At 41.6% G+C, this 15114-nt stretch overlaps 1 long non-coding RNA gene across 4 annotated transcripts in view; it reads right to left on the bottom strand.

Annotated features, from left to right (window-relative positions):
- Positions 1 to 3602, bottom strand: part of LOC117197007 (uncharacterized) — a 234244-nt gene extending 230642 nt beyond the window's left edge. For 2 of the 4 annotated variants that reach the window (XR_004477474.2, XR_007474106.1), the window contains exon 1: positions 1589 to 3579. This is a non-coding gene — a long non-coding RNA (uncharacterized LOC117197007). Of the gene's footprint in view, positions 1 to 1588 lie in introns of all 4 variants that reach the window. The other 2 variants (XR_007474105.1, XR_007474104.1) reach the window with 2 other exon arrangements.
- Between the last annotated feature and the right edge of the window lie 11512 nt (positions 3603 to 15114).

Raw genomic sequence — 15114 nt, 5'->3', positions numbered from 1 at the left:
TTGCTTGCCACATTAAAGCAGTACGCTTTCATTTTCTTCTGTGGTTACTCGTCTATGCAATTAATTAGCGGGACTTTTTTTTTCCTGGAGCCAATTTCAGTTATTTCTATTTCTTTCCTAAATAATTGATTTTATCAATAATTTTATCATTGTGTTTACCTCAAGTTGTGCACTATAATTGGATTCTCTTACTTCTAAACGTTCTCTGTATTTGCAATTATCCAGTATCTCTTTAATTTTCCTTAAGGGTGAATGGTGATTCCTTTTTTTTTTTTTTCTTTAATAAGATTATCGGAAGTTGATCTAGTTGATCTATTTTATTTACTCTTGATATTCTATGACACAGGGGGCACGGGTGGGGGGAGAAGGGTTGGACACCATTTCCTGCAATGATCTATTTCTTCTATTGATAATTATTTTCTATTTCAATTTCTTTTTGTTCCTATTTTCATCATTTGCATTTACCTAGTCTCCCTAGGTTAGTTTTGGGTTCTCAGTCTAACATTTTAAAGAGACTGTTAGCTTACTTTTCTTACTTCCTATGAAATAAGGAATTGATTTACTATATGAATTTGCCTTGGAGTAAAGCTTTAGCAGTATAACATGTGTTTAAGATGGCATATTCTTACCTTTATTTTCTTTCTAAGTAATTAGCAATTGACTTCCTATCATTCATCAACCCAAAATTGTTTAGAGAGAAATTTTACTGTTCGTTATTATTTGTTTCTTTTTATTTTTGATTTGTATTTATCCGGCGTTACATTTGGAGAGTTGATCTTACAAAACATCTGCTTTAAGGAATTTATTGTGCTTACTGTTGTGGCTCGGAATAAGATATAATTTTATAAATCTTCTGGTGAAACATTTTAACATATGAACAGTCTTATTACTTTAATTTGTCTATGTACTTAGTTATTTTAGTCTGTTTTATCTGCCTTGAGTAAGAGAGGTGTGTTACTGTCTCCCTAAAGCAACATGTTTCCTTAGATTTCCCATTTTATTTCTAACATTTTTAGTTTTATGTATCTTGATGCTATGTCATTTGGCAAATAAATTTTCATGGCTATTTTATCTTTACCATGGATTGTAAAATGACACTCTTTGTCTCCTTTAATATTATTTGGCCTGCAATAAAGTTTGTTGGAAACTAAGGTTGTCAGTGCTGCTTTCTCTGTTTTTGCATTTCCTCAGTAGTATATTTTGCAACCAATATTTTTCAACTTCTTTGGCTTTTGGTTTACTGTAGCCTTGAATGGGATTTTACTGTTGAACATAATAGGAGAAATGTGGTCTTCTCAATTGTTGGAAAATATTGTTAATCATACGGAATCTTTTAAAATGATCTAAAAATGCTGACAGACACCTTTCATCGGCAGCCCGCACACCCCTCTCCGTGTGGTTTCCTCTGGGAAGCAAAGCTGTGAACTGTCAGCCCTTCATTTCACTCCTGGCTACTGGGTGGAATGTCTTGGTTAAGCAAGCATGCCTCTAGGCTATAGAGTCAGCTCTATGAGAACATAGGTAAAATGAGAGGTAAATAAGACGTTACTACTAGGTAAAATCTCAGAGCTGACAATAATACTATTACCTGTTGGGGACCTCGCTACGTATTTTTCTTCCCTCTGCCATCTTCTCCCGGACTCTCAACGGGACAGTGGAGCCATAACAGCATTGTGTTGGTATGGGGATAAAATATGAGAAACTCATGTTACAGATTTTAGATAGCATCTTCCGTCCAAGACAGGTTAAGTCAAGGGCTTTGCCCGTCTACAAGGCCATGGGAGATATCAAGAGTCAAGTCACTATATGACTCCTACATGGTAAGTTACTATTATGTCCCAGTTACTATCTACCAAGAAATCTGCTCCAAGCACTTTGTATGTACTTAAAAGGACTGTGTCTCAGTTTTCTTAACTGTAAAAAGAGGATTAAATGAGGTAATGAGATGCATATGAAGAGTTTGCTCCCTTGGCCATCTTGTTTTATATCAACTTTCATACTGTTACCATTACCTCTCTTAACTTTATTTTATTTATTTATGGCTACATTTTGCTTATTTTTCCCCAGTACTTTGGAAAGAACTCATCCTTTTAAAATTTTTGCTTTGGTTGACTTTTATAGATTTGGATCATAATTTTCTCTGACCCGTAAGATTTAATATCAACCCTCACCCTCTTGTACAATGAGCAATTGAAACCGTTTATTTTTCATGTCCCCTTTATAAATTCATTTTCCATTATATTAGTACTGTATAACTGAGAATTATACTTTTGAGAATTATACTGGTATTTACATTCAAGTTGAAAGGATATTTCCAGCTTTTGACTTTATATTGTTTTCTTTTCTCACAGTCACACTTAATGCCATGGTTTTCCCATTCTTGAGTCACAAATTTCAAGTCAGTTTCTCTGTTATGTACAGATTGTATTCAAGCTCTTTTTCCCTCAAATAAGATTTTATTGGTAACATATTTTGGAAGTTTTTCAATTTCAATATGCTTTTTGTTTTGTTTTGTGTTAGTGTAGGTTTTTTTGAAGTTTTGGGTTTTGTTGTTGTTTTTTGTTGTTGTTTTTGCCTTCACCCATAAATGGTCATTTAGTTGGTCAGACACTCTTGGGTCACACGCTTTTCTCTGAAAACACTGTACAAGTTGTTCCATTTTCTGGCATTTACTCTGCCCTTCTAGGTATAGATCTTTTTTTCATTATCTCTTTTTACAGTACAGTGGCGATATTTGATCTCCATATTTAGATCCTTTCGGCTTCAGAAAATTGTATCTAATTATACCCTTGATGATTGTTTTCTTTCAATTGCTCGCTTTTAATCTTTAGAAATATCTAAAACGCATGTGTGTTATATCCATTCTCTGTCTCTTCATCCTTTTCTCATCTTTTGCTCTGTATTCCTCTGACATGTATTGGCTGTTCAATAAACAGTCTTGAAGGAAAGAAAACGAAGGAGGGGAGGGAGGGAGGGAGGGAGAGAGGGAAGGAAGGATCCAGTTTGGAGACATGTTTTCAAGTTTATCCTACTCAGCTTGGATTTGACTTTCTCATCATTTCTGTCTTCACTGTGGGTAGTTACTGGTTCACCTCCCTACAGCTGAGTGTTAGCTTCCTTGGAACTTATTCTTATATCACTCACTCCATTGTTCTCATATCAGTCTGTATTGTAGTTGTTTCCAAAAAGGCTTCCAAATAGTGTTTCGGGGTCCCAACTTCCTGTATTTCACCAAACATTCCATATGTTTCGCTCCACACCCAACTTGTATACATAGCAGCTTATTTTCAAGGTGATGTTATTTCTTTCTTTGTTCTGCACTATTTCCCAACCACCCCCTTTGACTTATATTTTTTTATAAAAGTTCTTGAGTGATGCCACATGGAATTGCTAGTCTGTAACAGGTGTTCTTCCATTCAGGTATGGAGGGACCAAGGTGAGATCATCCCCTAGTCCATCTGTTTGGTTCTCTGACACTTGAAACCAATGACTCAATAAAACATAGGAATCACCTGTATTGTATGCATTGCTGCCAGGGCTTTCCTGTCTTTGCCCCGGTACAGCCCTTTCCCTGTAGGGGTGATGGCCCCTCAGATATAAGGGAACTCTGTCTGTCCTCACTGATTGCTTTCATTTATTTATTCTTTATTATGTCTGTAAGTAGATATCGGTGGGACTAAACAAGACGTAGGAGAGTCAACTGTCCCTGTCAAGAACAAGCGCTTTAAATAAATGACTAAAACTACTTTCATGATTGGTATAAATCCTGGGTCTCTGAGCCAGGTAGAGACAGGGTGACACTGTGAGTGTGTGTGTGCATATGTGTGTCTATGTGTCTGTGTGTATTGGATGAAATGGAAAATAAATTTTACCCTACATACTTCCATGCATGCAACATATAGCACTGTAATATATTACTGTAAATAAACAGTAATATATTACTGTAAAATATAGTACTGTAATCTCCTGTTTTTCTTTTTCTCCACTTTTAATTTAGCATCTGTTAATCCCAGAATATATTTATTCTGATAAAAAATTAACCTGGACTGTTAGCTCCCTGAGGACAGGGACTATGTACTTGGTCCACCAGTGAATCCGATGGCCAAGCCCATATAAGATGTTGACTGAATCAACAAGTGATTAAATAAAGGTTGGGATGAACCAGACCCACATATTTTTTAATATCATGGACAAAAATCTCCATTTCTTTCTGCATATTCTATTTATTTTAGTTTACAAATATGTTGCTCAAATTTTTAAATTAGAAAGTTAATCCTACCAGCATCTGGCATATGGTAATGATTTTAATGGAAATTTTTGGTTATTCCTCTTTATAAATTGCAATATTTCCATTTCGCATGCGTGATGATAAAAGTGTTAAAATTCACAGAATTATCTCACATGATATCAAGAAGTTTGGTATGCACATTAAAAAAGTAGCAAGACTGGGACTTTGCTGGCGGTCCAGTGGTTAAGACTCCGTGCTTCCAATGCAGGGGGCGTGGGTTTGATCCCTGGTCAGGGGAAATAGGATCCCACATGCCATGTGGTGCGGCCAAAAAAACAAAAAGTAGCAAGACTATTACGGTTTAAAAAAAAAACAAACTTTTTCTTTTTCATCAGCGTCATTAAAGGACATTTGGAAAACAAGAGAAGAAAATATTCCCATAATCCCAAGACTGAAGTGGTGTCACTAGTAACAGCTCGATATGTTTCCTTCATATCGAGGCGTGGTTCAATGAGGCGCCTCATGCCTGTGGGTGTGAAGTGACCCACCAGCCTAACTCTAGTGGGAGGGTCGAATGGTGGTATTTAGGAAGAGGCATGGAATCTGCAGCCCTGCAGCTGAGACGTTCCCTTTAACATTCTTTCCCATTTTGAAAAATAATTGCTGCTAGCAAAAACCCTCCACCGCTCTACATCCCACGGCAATCAAAGGGAAATCAGATGAGGGGGCAGAAATGAGAGGAAGCTGCATGGGACAAATGGGAGATGTGGTTGCACGTGGCAGGGCACAGAGGAAAGCAGAATGCCCTTCAAACAGGGTTTTGTAACAACTTTGTTATTCACATTCTACCAATTTAACAGTTTCTAGTAACAGAAACTTGACAATTCCGCAGCTCACAATTACGGGCCTGATCCATGGAAATGTTACCTTAGGGCAAAACTATTATGTGTCCAGAAGGGTGTGAGGAGAGAACTTGGCTGGCAATAATCAGCCATCTGAGCAGAAAGATAATTCTCCTGGTAAATACGGGCTAGACCTCTCACTGTGTGTTACTAATAAGAAGTTGCAGCTTTTCATTAAGGCGCTGCTTTACAATATTCAAAGGTTATCTGAATTACGGGCAGGCCAGCCATCTAGAAATCTCTATAAAGTTTTCACTTCAGATTGGGTTCAACCACGCTAACCCATCTGTTGAGTGCCATTGTTAAATCCTAAATTAGATCCCACCCTTCACCCTCAGATTCCATACAACCTGTATTATTAATTATAGAAATCCAAGTCAGGCCCAAACCTATGGGATACAGGTGTAAGATTCTGACACCCAATGTAGACAGAGCAGATTCAACACCTGTCACTCGCTTCACAGAAAAGGGCTCTTTCCAAGGCCTTCCTGTGTGAGTGTGTGCCGAGTTCTACATATTTTTAGATGTAATTAGTGGTGTTTACTTTTTGTTGTTAAACCTTTCAGTATGTATTATATGGCATTTTGCTTCTTTCTGTTCACTTAACATATGATCAAATAGCTCCATTTATTAAATGGGCCTCAAAGCCATCGTTTTAATTACTGCAAGATTCCCCGTGCAATGTACACACCATCATCTATTTCCTCCACCTTTGGAGATCTAGACTGAAGAAGCTGCTTTGTATAATCCCCATGTGAAATACTCTCTGGAAAGGTTTAATGATTCATGCAAAGGGTTTAGACTTTTTGATATTGCATGAAGACAGATATCATCTATTGAAAAAAAGAAATGTACCAATCAGAATTCTGTTTTATGTTGCTATTTTTTTTTAGCACAACCAACCAACTCTCTATTCTTCTGTTTACATAAAATAGCTACTTATAGAGTATAGCGATTACATAAGCAGCTACCTCATATAAAGATGCCAGGGGATCGGGTACCACGTCAGAAAGGGGTCTTAAGTCATAAAAGGGATGGCCCCAGCCATACACACTTCTCCTGTGGTTAGTTATTGTGTATTTTAATTCCTGACTCACATCAAGATGTTTTCTGAGAGGACCCAGTCCTGGAAGCTGGATGGAAGAATTGAAGATATTTGGGGACGAAGAGGGAGGCTCTAACCAGAGACTGTTAGGCCTCCTCTTTTCAAAACAACAAGAAATGATGACTCTCCTCCATCATATATAATTTAGCTCTGAGGTTTGGAAATTTCTCAGTAAAATGAATAAAAAATAAGATGTGCAGTCATGTGAAATACCTTTGGTTAAGCTGGCCTGAGAATGACTAAATTCAAGACACAAGTGTGGGGCAGGGGGAAGGGTGAGGGTAGACACATGCATTTAATACGCAGTACATACAGATAGTTCTCCCCTACTCCAGACAAGGGAGGGTGGGTCAGCAGGGGGCGGCATCTTCCCTGAGGGGGAAGAGTATTTTATTACAGACACTGTTTAAAAGGGCAATTATGTTATTACTTTAAAATTTTCTATCCACAACACACCCCCCTACTACCTGCACTCAGGGCAGACCACTCCCATTTACCCAACCTTGGCGTGCCACCAGCTTTCAAATACAGTCCCTTATTATCCTTACGAAACAAAATCAGCTGGATTAGTTACTAACCCCATTTCAAGGAGAGGAAGCTGAGAGTCTGAATTTAAACAACTTGCCCTTGGTCATACAGCCAATAAGAGGTCCAGTCAGGATTTGAACTCAGAACATGCTGACTCAAAAGCCTACCTCCTCTAAAATATGCTGACTGCACAGGGCTGATGGCTAGAGCTTTCATTCAGAGATAAAGAAGAAGCAGGAAGCGTGAGGGGGGAAGAGAGAGCGCTAGAGTGACTGCTTTTATAGTTTTTGGCCTAAGATCTTTCCCTTCTTACCTCATCATATTGTTTTTTTCTGGTTACCATCTATTGTGCGCTGAACTGCGTCCCTCCGAAATTCATATATTGCGGTCCTAACCTCAAGTATCTCAGGATGTGACTATATTCGGACACAGGGTCTTTAAAGAGGTCATTAAATTAAAATGAAGTCATTATGGTGGGCCCATTCCAGTATGACGGGTGTCCTTGTAAAAAGAGGAAATTTTGACACGGACAAGTCACTAACACAGAGGGAAGCCCATGTGAAGACACAGGCCACGTCTATAGGCCAAGGAGAGAGGTCTCAGAAGAAACTGACCCTGCCGACACCATGATCTTGCACTTCCGGCCTCCAGAACCTTGAGAAAATAAATGTCTGTCGTTTAAGCCACCCAGTCTGCAGTATTTTGTTATGGTAGCCCTAGCAGACTAATATACCATCATCAGACTTACATGGAGGCTGCACTTTGGGGGCCGGGGTGGGGGGTGGTGGCGGGGCGGTGTGCCCCATGCTGAGACCCCACAAAGCCACTCTCTCAGTGTGATCCATTAGCTGGGTTCATTTAGCTCCACAGGAACTGGTTTACAGGATCAAGCCAGGACACACATATGCGTACCCAAGGGAGCGATGGGGTTGGCTTCCAATTGACATTCCTATAAGGGTGCTACCCCACCTTTCCCTTTTGTCAAACAGATATTTCCCAGAAAGTTGTATTAAATGTGCACTGGCAGAGATGACCCCCATTTGGTAGCTACTGAATCAGGGCCTTAACCAAACACGAAATGACAGAACTGTTTCCAGAGGAGGATTACTTGAGCCAACTCGAGGCAAACACAACGTATTCTGGCATTGCTTTTGACAGACGGAAATAAAACAAACATTAGCAAATGGATTGTAGCTAACAATATGCAAAATTAAAGAAGGTACCTTTTTAACTTTGCCTGGGAACCCACTGGCTTTTCTTAAAAAATCTGCGGAAAGAAAAAGACAGAATTGTTAATCTCATTACACAACCAGTTAGCACATGCAAACAAGGGGAATTATAAGCCTTTGCATTCAGGGGAGGAAACGGATATCTGACACATGTATTTATTAAGGAGACTGGACTGGAAAATAGTACTGCTGTATTAATCAGAAATGGTGTAGAAAATACTTAAATAATACAACAGAATGTGCACAGACAGCATAAGCTGCTTACAAACGGAAGCCTAAGGTCTAAGTATTTTTATTTGAAGATTAAATTTTCAATTAATTTTTTTCAGCTTGTTGCCATCTCTTCCAAGCATCACTGTTAATTTCTATAAAACGACATCTCTCCCTGTTTGAATTCTGGACATGGAGGCCAGAAGCTGTCAGCCATCTAGTGGGCCTCGGAGTATCAGGGCAGAAATCAAAACCACTGGGTAGAGGCTGAACCAGTGTATCAGGGTCGAGAAGCCGACTGATCAGTTAAAAACCCCTTTCTTCATTTGCTCAGTTTTTCAAAAGTTACATTTATAAGCTCTAGCATGTCACTGAAGAGGGCAAATAGAAGCTTTCTATTATTGGGAATTTCCAAATATCCCAACCTCAGGGGGTCTGTGGCAGACCAGGGTCTATATGCACACTCAGTGGATCAGCGGAGAAGGGACCACTTGCATCCTTCTTCTTTAGAATGAACAGTATACATGTCCCTGGCTGCAAATGAGCTTGTCCACTTCTGGCGGGTTCACTGGTGCTGGAGCGCTCTCTTCTAGCTAACACTCTCATTGTCTGGGATGATGGGAAACAGGAGTTAGAAAGCAAGTGTATGCTTAAGACTTGGGGTTGGAAATAGGGTTACACCTTGAGTCGAGGACAGGATTAGAATGAAGGTTTGGGGTGTAGATGCGTTCACATATGTTTGGGCTTGAGAGTCAGATTTAAATTTGAGGATGATTTTAAATTGAGAATAAAGGAGAATAATGGCACTGAGGATTAAATGGGTAGCATTATGTTTAAGTTAAAACAGTCCAGTGTGAGAAAGATAACATGGATGTTTTAAAATAAGGCAAATCTAATTTTATAACCCAGATCCATCACTTAATACTTATGTAATCTTGTATAAGTCACCTAAATTCTCAGCCTCAATATTTTCATCTGTAAAATGAGAAGAGTGTCTATGTTGTACCTTCTTGAAAGAAACAGTAAAAAATAATGGATAGATGATAGATTAGATCGATTTTGTTCCCCTTGTCCAAGGGGACATCTGGCATTGCTTGGAGACATTTTTTTACATCTTTATTGGAGTATAATTGCTTTACAATGGTGTGTTAGTTTCTGCTTTATAACAAAGTGAATCAGTTATACATATACATATGTTCCCATATCCCCTCCCTCTTGCGTCTCCCTCCCTCCCACCCTCCCTATCCCACCCCTCCAGGTGGTCACAAGCACCGAGCTGATCTCCCTGTGTTATGCGGCTGGTTCCCACTAGCTATCTACCTTACGTTTGGTAGTGTATATATGTCCATGCCACTCTCTCACTTTGTCACAGCTCACCCTTCCCCCGCCCCATATCCTCAAGTCCATTCTCTAGTAGGTCTGTGTCTTTATTCGGGTCTTACCCCTAGGTTCTTCATGACATTTTTTTTTTTTTCTTAGATTGCTTGGAGACATTTTTGATGGCCACAACACGACTTGGACGAGGAGAGCTACCAAGATCTAGTGACTAGAGGTTCAATATTCTGCTACACACCCTACAAGCACAGGACATGCCCCTAAGAATCACCCAGCCCAAAATGTCAATGGTGCTGATACTGAAAAGCCCTGGATTTGATAGGTCAGCAGATGATGGAAGACAGGTAAACAGCTAATGAAGAAATTCATTTTGGAGATGTACAGGTCATAAATCCATAGATAAATTGATTGATCGATAGACGAGAGATATTCTGACATGGGAGACGCTCAGCATTCAACAAATGGAAGGGACTTCTGATTAATCTGAAGATTGGATGAACACCATGAGGGTTAGGATAAAACAGTGGGTGTGGCTAAAGGTGAAACGATATATTAGCAATGAAATCGTGTCAGCCATCACGCTAAGTGTTTTGTATTCTTATCGCATTTGAGATAGGGGTTCACCCAATTCTATGACTAGGGTTACTGTTAGAACTATGGATCAAGTAAGGGTTGGGATCAGGGCTGGAGCTGGGGAACAGCCCACTGCAGGCCCTTCCCAAGGAACAGCCAGAGCTCACTCATTATTTTGGAAACGTGCAGACAGCCCTGCCAGCGTCAAGTATCCTAATCTGAGTCAACTGCAGTTCAAGGAGACGAGAGAGGCAGAGCCTGCACAGGTCAGGCTGATGTGACACGCACAGGTATGTGGTGATGTGACACGCACAGGTCAGGCTGATGTGACATGCACAGGTATGTGATGATGTGACATGCACAGGTATGTGATGATGTGACACGCACAGGCATGTGATGATGTGACACGCACGGGTCAGGCTGATGCGACATGCACAGGTATGTGACGTGACATGCACAGGCATGTGATGTGACATGCACGGGTCAGGCTGATGTGACATGCACAGGTATGTGATGATGTGACATGCACAGGCATGTGGCGTGACACGCACGGGTCAGGCTGATGTGACATGCACAGGCATGTGATGTGACATGCACAGGTATGTGATGTGACATACACAGGTATGTGATGTGACATGCACAGGTATGTGATGACGTGACATACACAGGTCAGGCTGATGTAACATATACAGGTCAGGCTGACGTGACATACACAGGTCAGGCTGGCCCACCCACAACTGATAGAAACTGCAGCACACTGATGACCCAGTTCTACACCAGTCTTTGTATCCAAGTCCATGAGGAAGGAGCCGGAGTAAGCTGGAGGGATCTGGGTTTCATGCGAAGGGAGAAAGCTACAACGTTCCAATACTAAATCTACTTTGAGAATAGGCAGCGGTTTGTTCCATACGTATTAAGGGAATAGGAAGTTTCTGAGGTTCAAGTGCTCTACTTTGTCCGCAGGAGCGGCAGGCAGCTCCGAATCTACAAGAGGGCCTTGGAGGGGCCCTGGGAGCACTGGCCACCTGTAGGCACATCTTACCCTCAGGAAGTGGGATCGGCATAACCACACCAAAGTTTCAAGAAGACAGATGTGGAATGTCATCCTACAGAAGAACGAAGAGACCTAAAATATTGCACAGTGGCCTGGCTGGGGAAAGACTGCTCGAACAGAACGATAACTGTCTGAATGGAACGTGGCAAAGGGGAGAAGAGAGGAACAGACTTGACAATGACTCACCTGCAACATCCAGGCGGAGGGTCACTGGATCTGAGAGACATTAGCAAACTGGTCCATAAACAGCATCGCCAGTAAGTGGGTGGTTTGGTTCACAGGCCACCTGAGCGGCTGTTGTCAAACATCCTTGACACCATCCATCACCCAATGTTCTTATCCAGGCACACCCGGAAAGTGGGTTCCTGGTTATTCAGCGCAGAAAGTCAAAGCCCTGGTGGGGCAACAAGAGCCTCCTTGTTCCTGGGAAGAGCAGCTTCTTCATATAAATTATAGACTGAAAATTGGTTTGAACATGTCTCTTGAATCTAATTTCCGGGGCAACTCCCTGTGGGCTCGATTTCCTCCCACGTTCTGCCAAAAAGTCTTGGTGAAAAAGGAGACGTCAAAGTCTGAACCACACCAACTTTGCTGTTATACGCCTGATGGGTTTCTAAAAAAACAAACAAACAAAAACAACTTTAGTGAAGTAAGATCTATATATCATAGTGTTTACTCATTTTAAGTGTGCAATTCAATGATTTATTTTCTAATTAACTTACATAGGGTGCAACCGCGACTACAATTCCATTTTAGAACTTTTCTATCAGCTCAAGAAGATACTTGTGCTCATTGGCAATTAATCCCCGTTTCTACCTCCGAGCCCCAGGCAACCACTGATTGCCTTTCTGTCTCTACAGATTTGCCTTTTCTGGGCATTTCATATAAAGGGAATGATCTATTGTGCAGTCTTCTGTATCTGGCAGCTTTCAACTAGCATAATGTTTTTTCAGATTCGTCCATGCTGTAGCGTGTATCAGTACTTCATTCCTTGTTATGACTAAATAATATTCTCTTGTGTGGGCATTCCATATTTTGTTTACCTGTTCATCTGTTGAAGGACACTTGTGCTGTTTCCACTTTTTGGCAATCATGAACGGTACTGCTATGAACTTTGGTATAACCTTTTGTGGGGCAGTGTTCTCATCTCTCTAGGGTAGGTACCCGGGAGTGGATTTGCTGGGTCACTTGGTAAATTTATGTTTTCCCTGGTGGTGTCTTGAGCAGCCAGTGACCCAGCCTCCTCCTTGGCATTGTGCAGGGTAACAATGGGGGCGCCTGAGAACTTACCAACTAGGTGTTCATAGCATTCAATCCCTAGGAGACTCCCTGTTAGGACTTGTAAAACTCTACCTACCTTTAAATTGAGGGCTGACTCACAGTAGCCATCTGAGGGTGTGATTTCAACACGATGATTCTCTAAAATACAAAAGACATGAAGGCATCTTGAAGACTTGACATCACGTAAGATGATAATGTCATATTGCTGCCATCATTAGTATTACTCGCTTATCATCTGCAGTTTGAAAGGATGGGATTTTAAGCTCTATGTGGTAGGATCAGGAAGCAGCTAAGATCTAACGCAAAGAGCCCTTGACTCTGATGTTTGGTCCCATCACTTCCACTCCCAGTGATGGGAACTTCCTTACAGTGATTTGCCCTTCCAAGTACTTGCTTCACTTTGAAAAACAGGGCCACCAACCTCATCTCTCAGAGGTTCCACAGGATTAAACGAATTGCCGGCACATTCAATCCTGTCCCATGGGGCTGTTGGGTGGTTAAATTACTTGACCCTAACTTTAACCAAGAAAGGTTGTGTATCTCAAAGAAAACTTCAAAGAACTAAAATATGTTGCAAGATGGGCTGCCTAAGATTCTGAGACCAATCCTCCAACACCAGCTGGGTGTCCTACAACTTAATTCTGACACCATCTACTTGGAAACAGTATCAGTCCTACAAGACTGCCCCCAGCCCCTTCAGATGACAGTCATAAGCCCAAGTTGTCACCTGTTCTTCTGACTGACCAGCTATAGAGAGGAGGTTCCAGTGACCGCCCACTCCTAGGGTTTGGTTAACATGCTACAGCAGCTCACAGAACTCAGAGAAACATTTACTTACTAGATTACAGGTTTATTATAGAAAGACAGAACTCAGGAACAGGCAGATGGAAGAGATGTATAGGGCAAGGTACGTGGGAAGGGCACTTAGCTTCCATGCCCTCTCCAGCCTGCCTCCCTCCCGGAATCTCCACCTGTTCACCACCCAGAAACTCTCCAAACCCATCCTTTTGTTTGATATAGAAGCTTCAGTACACAGGCATGATTGATTACATCACTGGCCACAAGTGATTGACGTCAATCTCCAGCCCCTTTCCCCTCCCGGGAGATCAGCGGGCCAGACTGGAAGTTCCAACCCTCCAATCATATGGCTGGCTCCCCCAGCAACCAGCTTTGGGCTGCCAATTATCTCCCCCCAGCTGCAGGGGATTTACGGAAGTCACCTCATTAACAAAACCTAGGTGTGGTTGCAAGGGAATTGTTATGAATAACAAGATACCCATTTCACCTGCATGACCCTGCAGCCATTTCGGGAACAAAGGACAAAAGACCAAATACTGTACTTCCAAGGGTTTGGGGAGCTTTGAGCAAGAAACAGAACAAACACCAAAAGTATATTTCTTATTATAAATCACAATATCACACTGCTTCATTTTATTCACTTATTCATTTTATTTCTCTAGGGGATTTATTTGTACAGTATTCTGATATATCGCTTTTAAATAGAAATAAACAAAAATAATAACACAACACATTGATAAGGCCTTTTTGAAATACGCATTTATATCAATTAGACCATTCAGACGATTTAAACCTGTGGCTCTCAAGCCTGGCTGCTCTTCACAATCCCCTGGAGAGTACTCAGTCACACTCAACGCCTGGGCAGCTGAGGGAGGCTACAGGACTTGCCCAAGTCATCCATCTAAGTTGTGATGCCACTGGGATTTGAAGCCAGGTCTCTAGCTTCAGTCCAGTACTCCATTTCCTACACCATATTTTCTAGAAAGAAAATTGACCTAGAGTTTAACTAAAATTAACTTAAGTGGATGCAAGTCCTGGAGTGGAGAAAGGAAAATTTGAGTCCTTGGCAAAAATATATGGACGAGTGGCAATAACACACTCACCCAGAACAAGTCCACAGGAGAGCCTCACCTCACCTGGCCCAGCGTGTGCCGAAACCAGGGCCTGGTTTGTTATAAAACTGCTTGCTGTGAAAAAGTTCAGAGAGAAGTGGAGGTTCTAAAGGGACAGATAAATCTATAAGCAAGACTACTGAGATGGTAAACTCCCAGCTCAGCAGTTCAGAGACAAAAACAAAAAGGTGTTGTGGGCAGGTGGGTACCTTTATTATAGTAACCAGCTCTGGGCCCAAGAAGCAATGAGGTCATCAGGGTTCCTGGGATGCCCTGAGGGAAGTGAGTAAAGAAACATGTAATCAGGTGACACCCGGGGGTGGGGGCTACCAACTTAGGGCCTCTCTGCACCCAAGGCCCGAGTAAGTTTCAGCCAACTTGGGAATCATCATGGATTGATGGTGGAGATGCTGAACTGGAAGGAATACACTTGAAGAATGAGAAAACTCACAAGAACAGAATGGGAGTTCAAGATCATCAAGACAAGCCACTTGTTTTACAGGTTAACGAAAATGAAGACCGGAGAGGGGCAGTGACTTGCTTCAAGGCCACAGAGCTAAGTGGATGGCAGGTCCAAGCCTCCCTGCCCGGTGCTTCTTCCACCATTAAAAACCAAACATGAAAACATGGGCAAAACACAGACAAGCTCCAGTGATCATCAGGGAGAAGAGATTTGGGGGGCACCCCTGTATGCACTGTCACTCTTCTGCCCCTCCACTCCCGCCTCCAGCCCTCTCCACTCTGCCTAAGGAGGGAGCT

Source organism: Orcinus orca, chromosome 20 (genome assembly GCF_937001465.1).
Source record: "Orcinus orca chromosome 20, mOrcOrc1.1, whole genome shotgun sequence".
NCBI classification, from domain to species: Eukaryota; Metazoa; Chordata; class Mammalia; order Artiodactyla; family Delphinidae; genus Orcinus; species Orcinus orca.
Note: the sequence above shows the minus strand (reverse complement) of the source record. Positions and strands in the feature narration are given on the sequence as shown.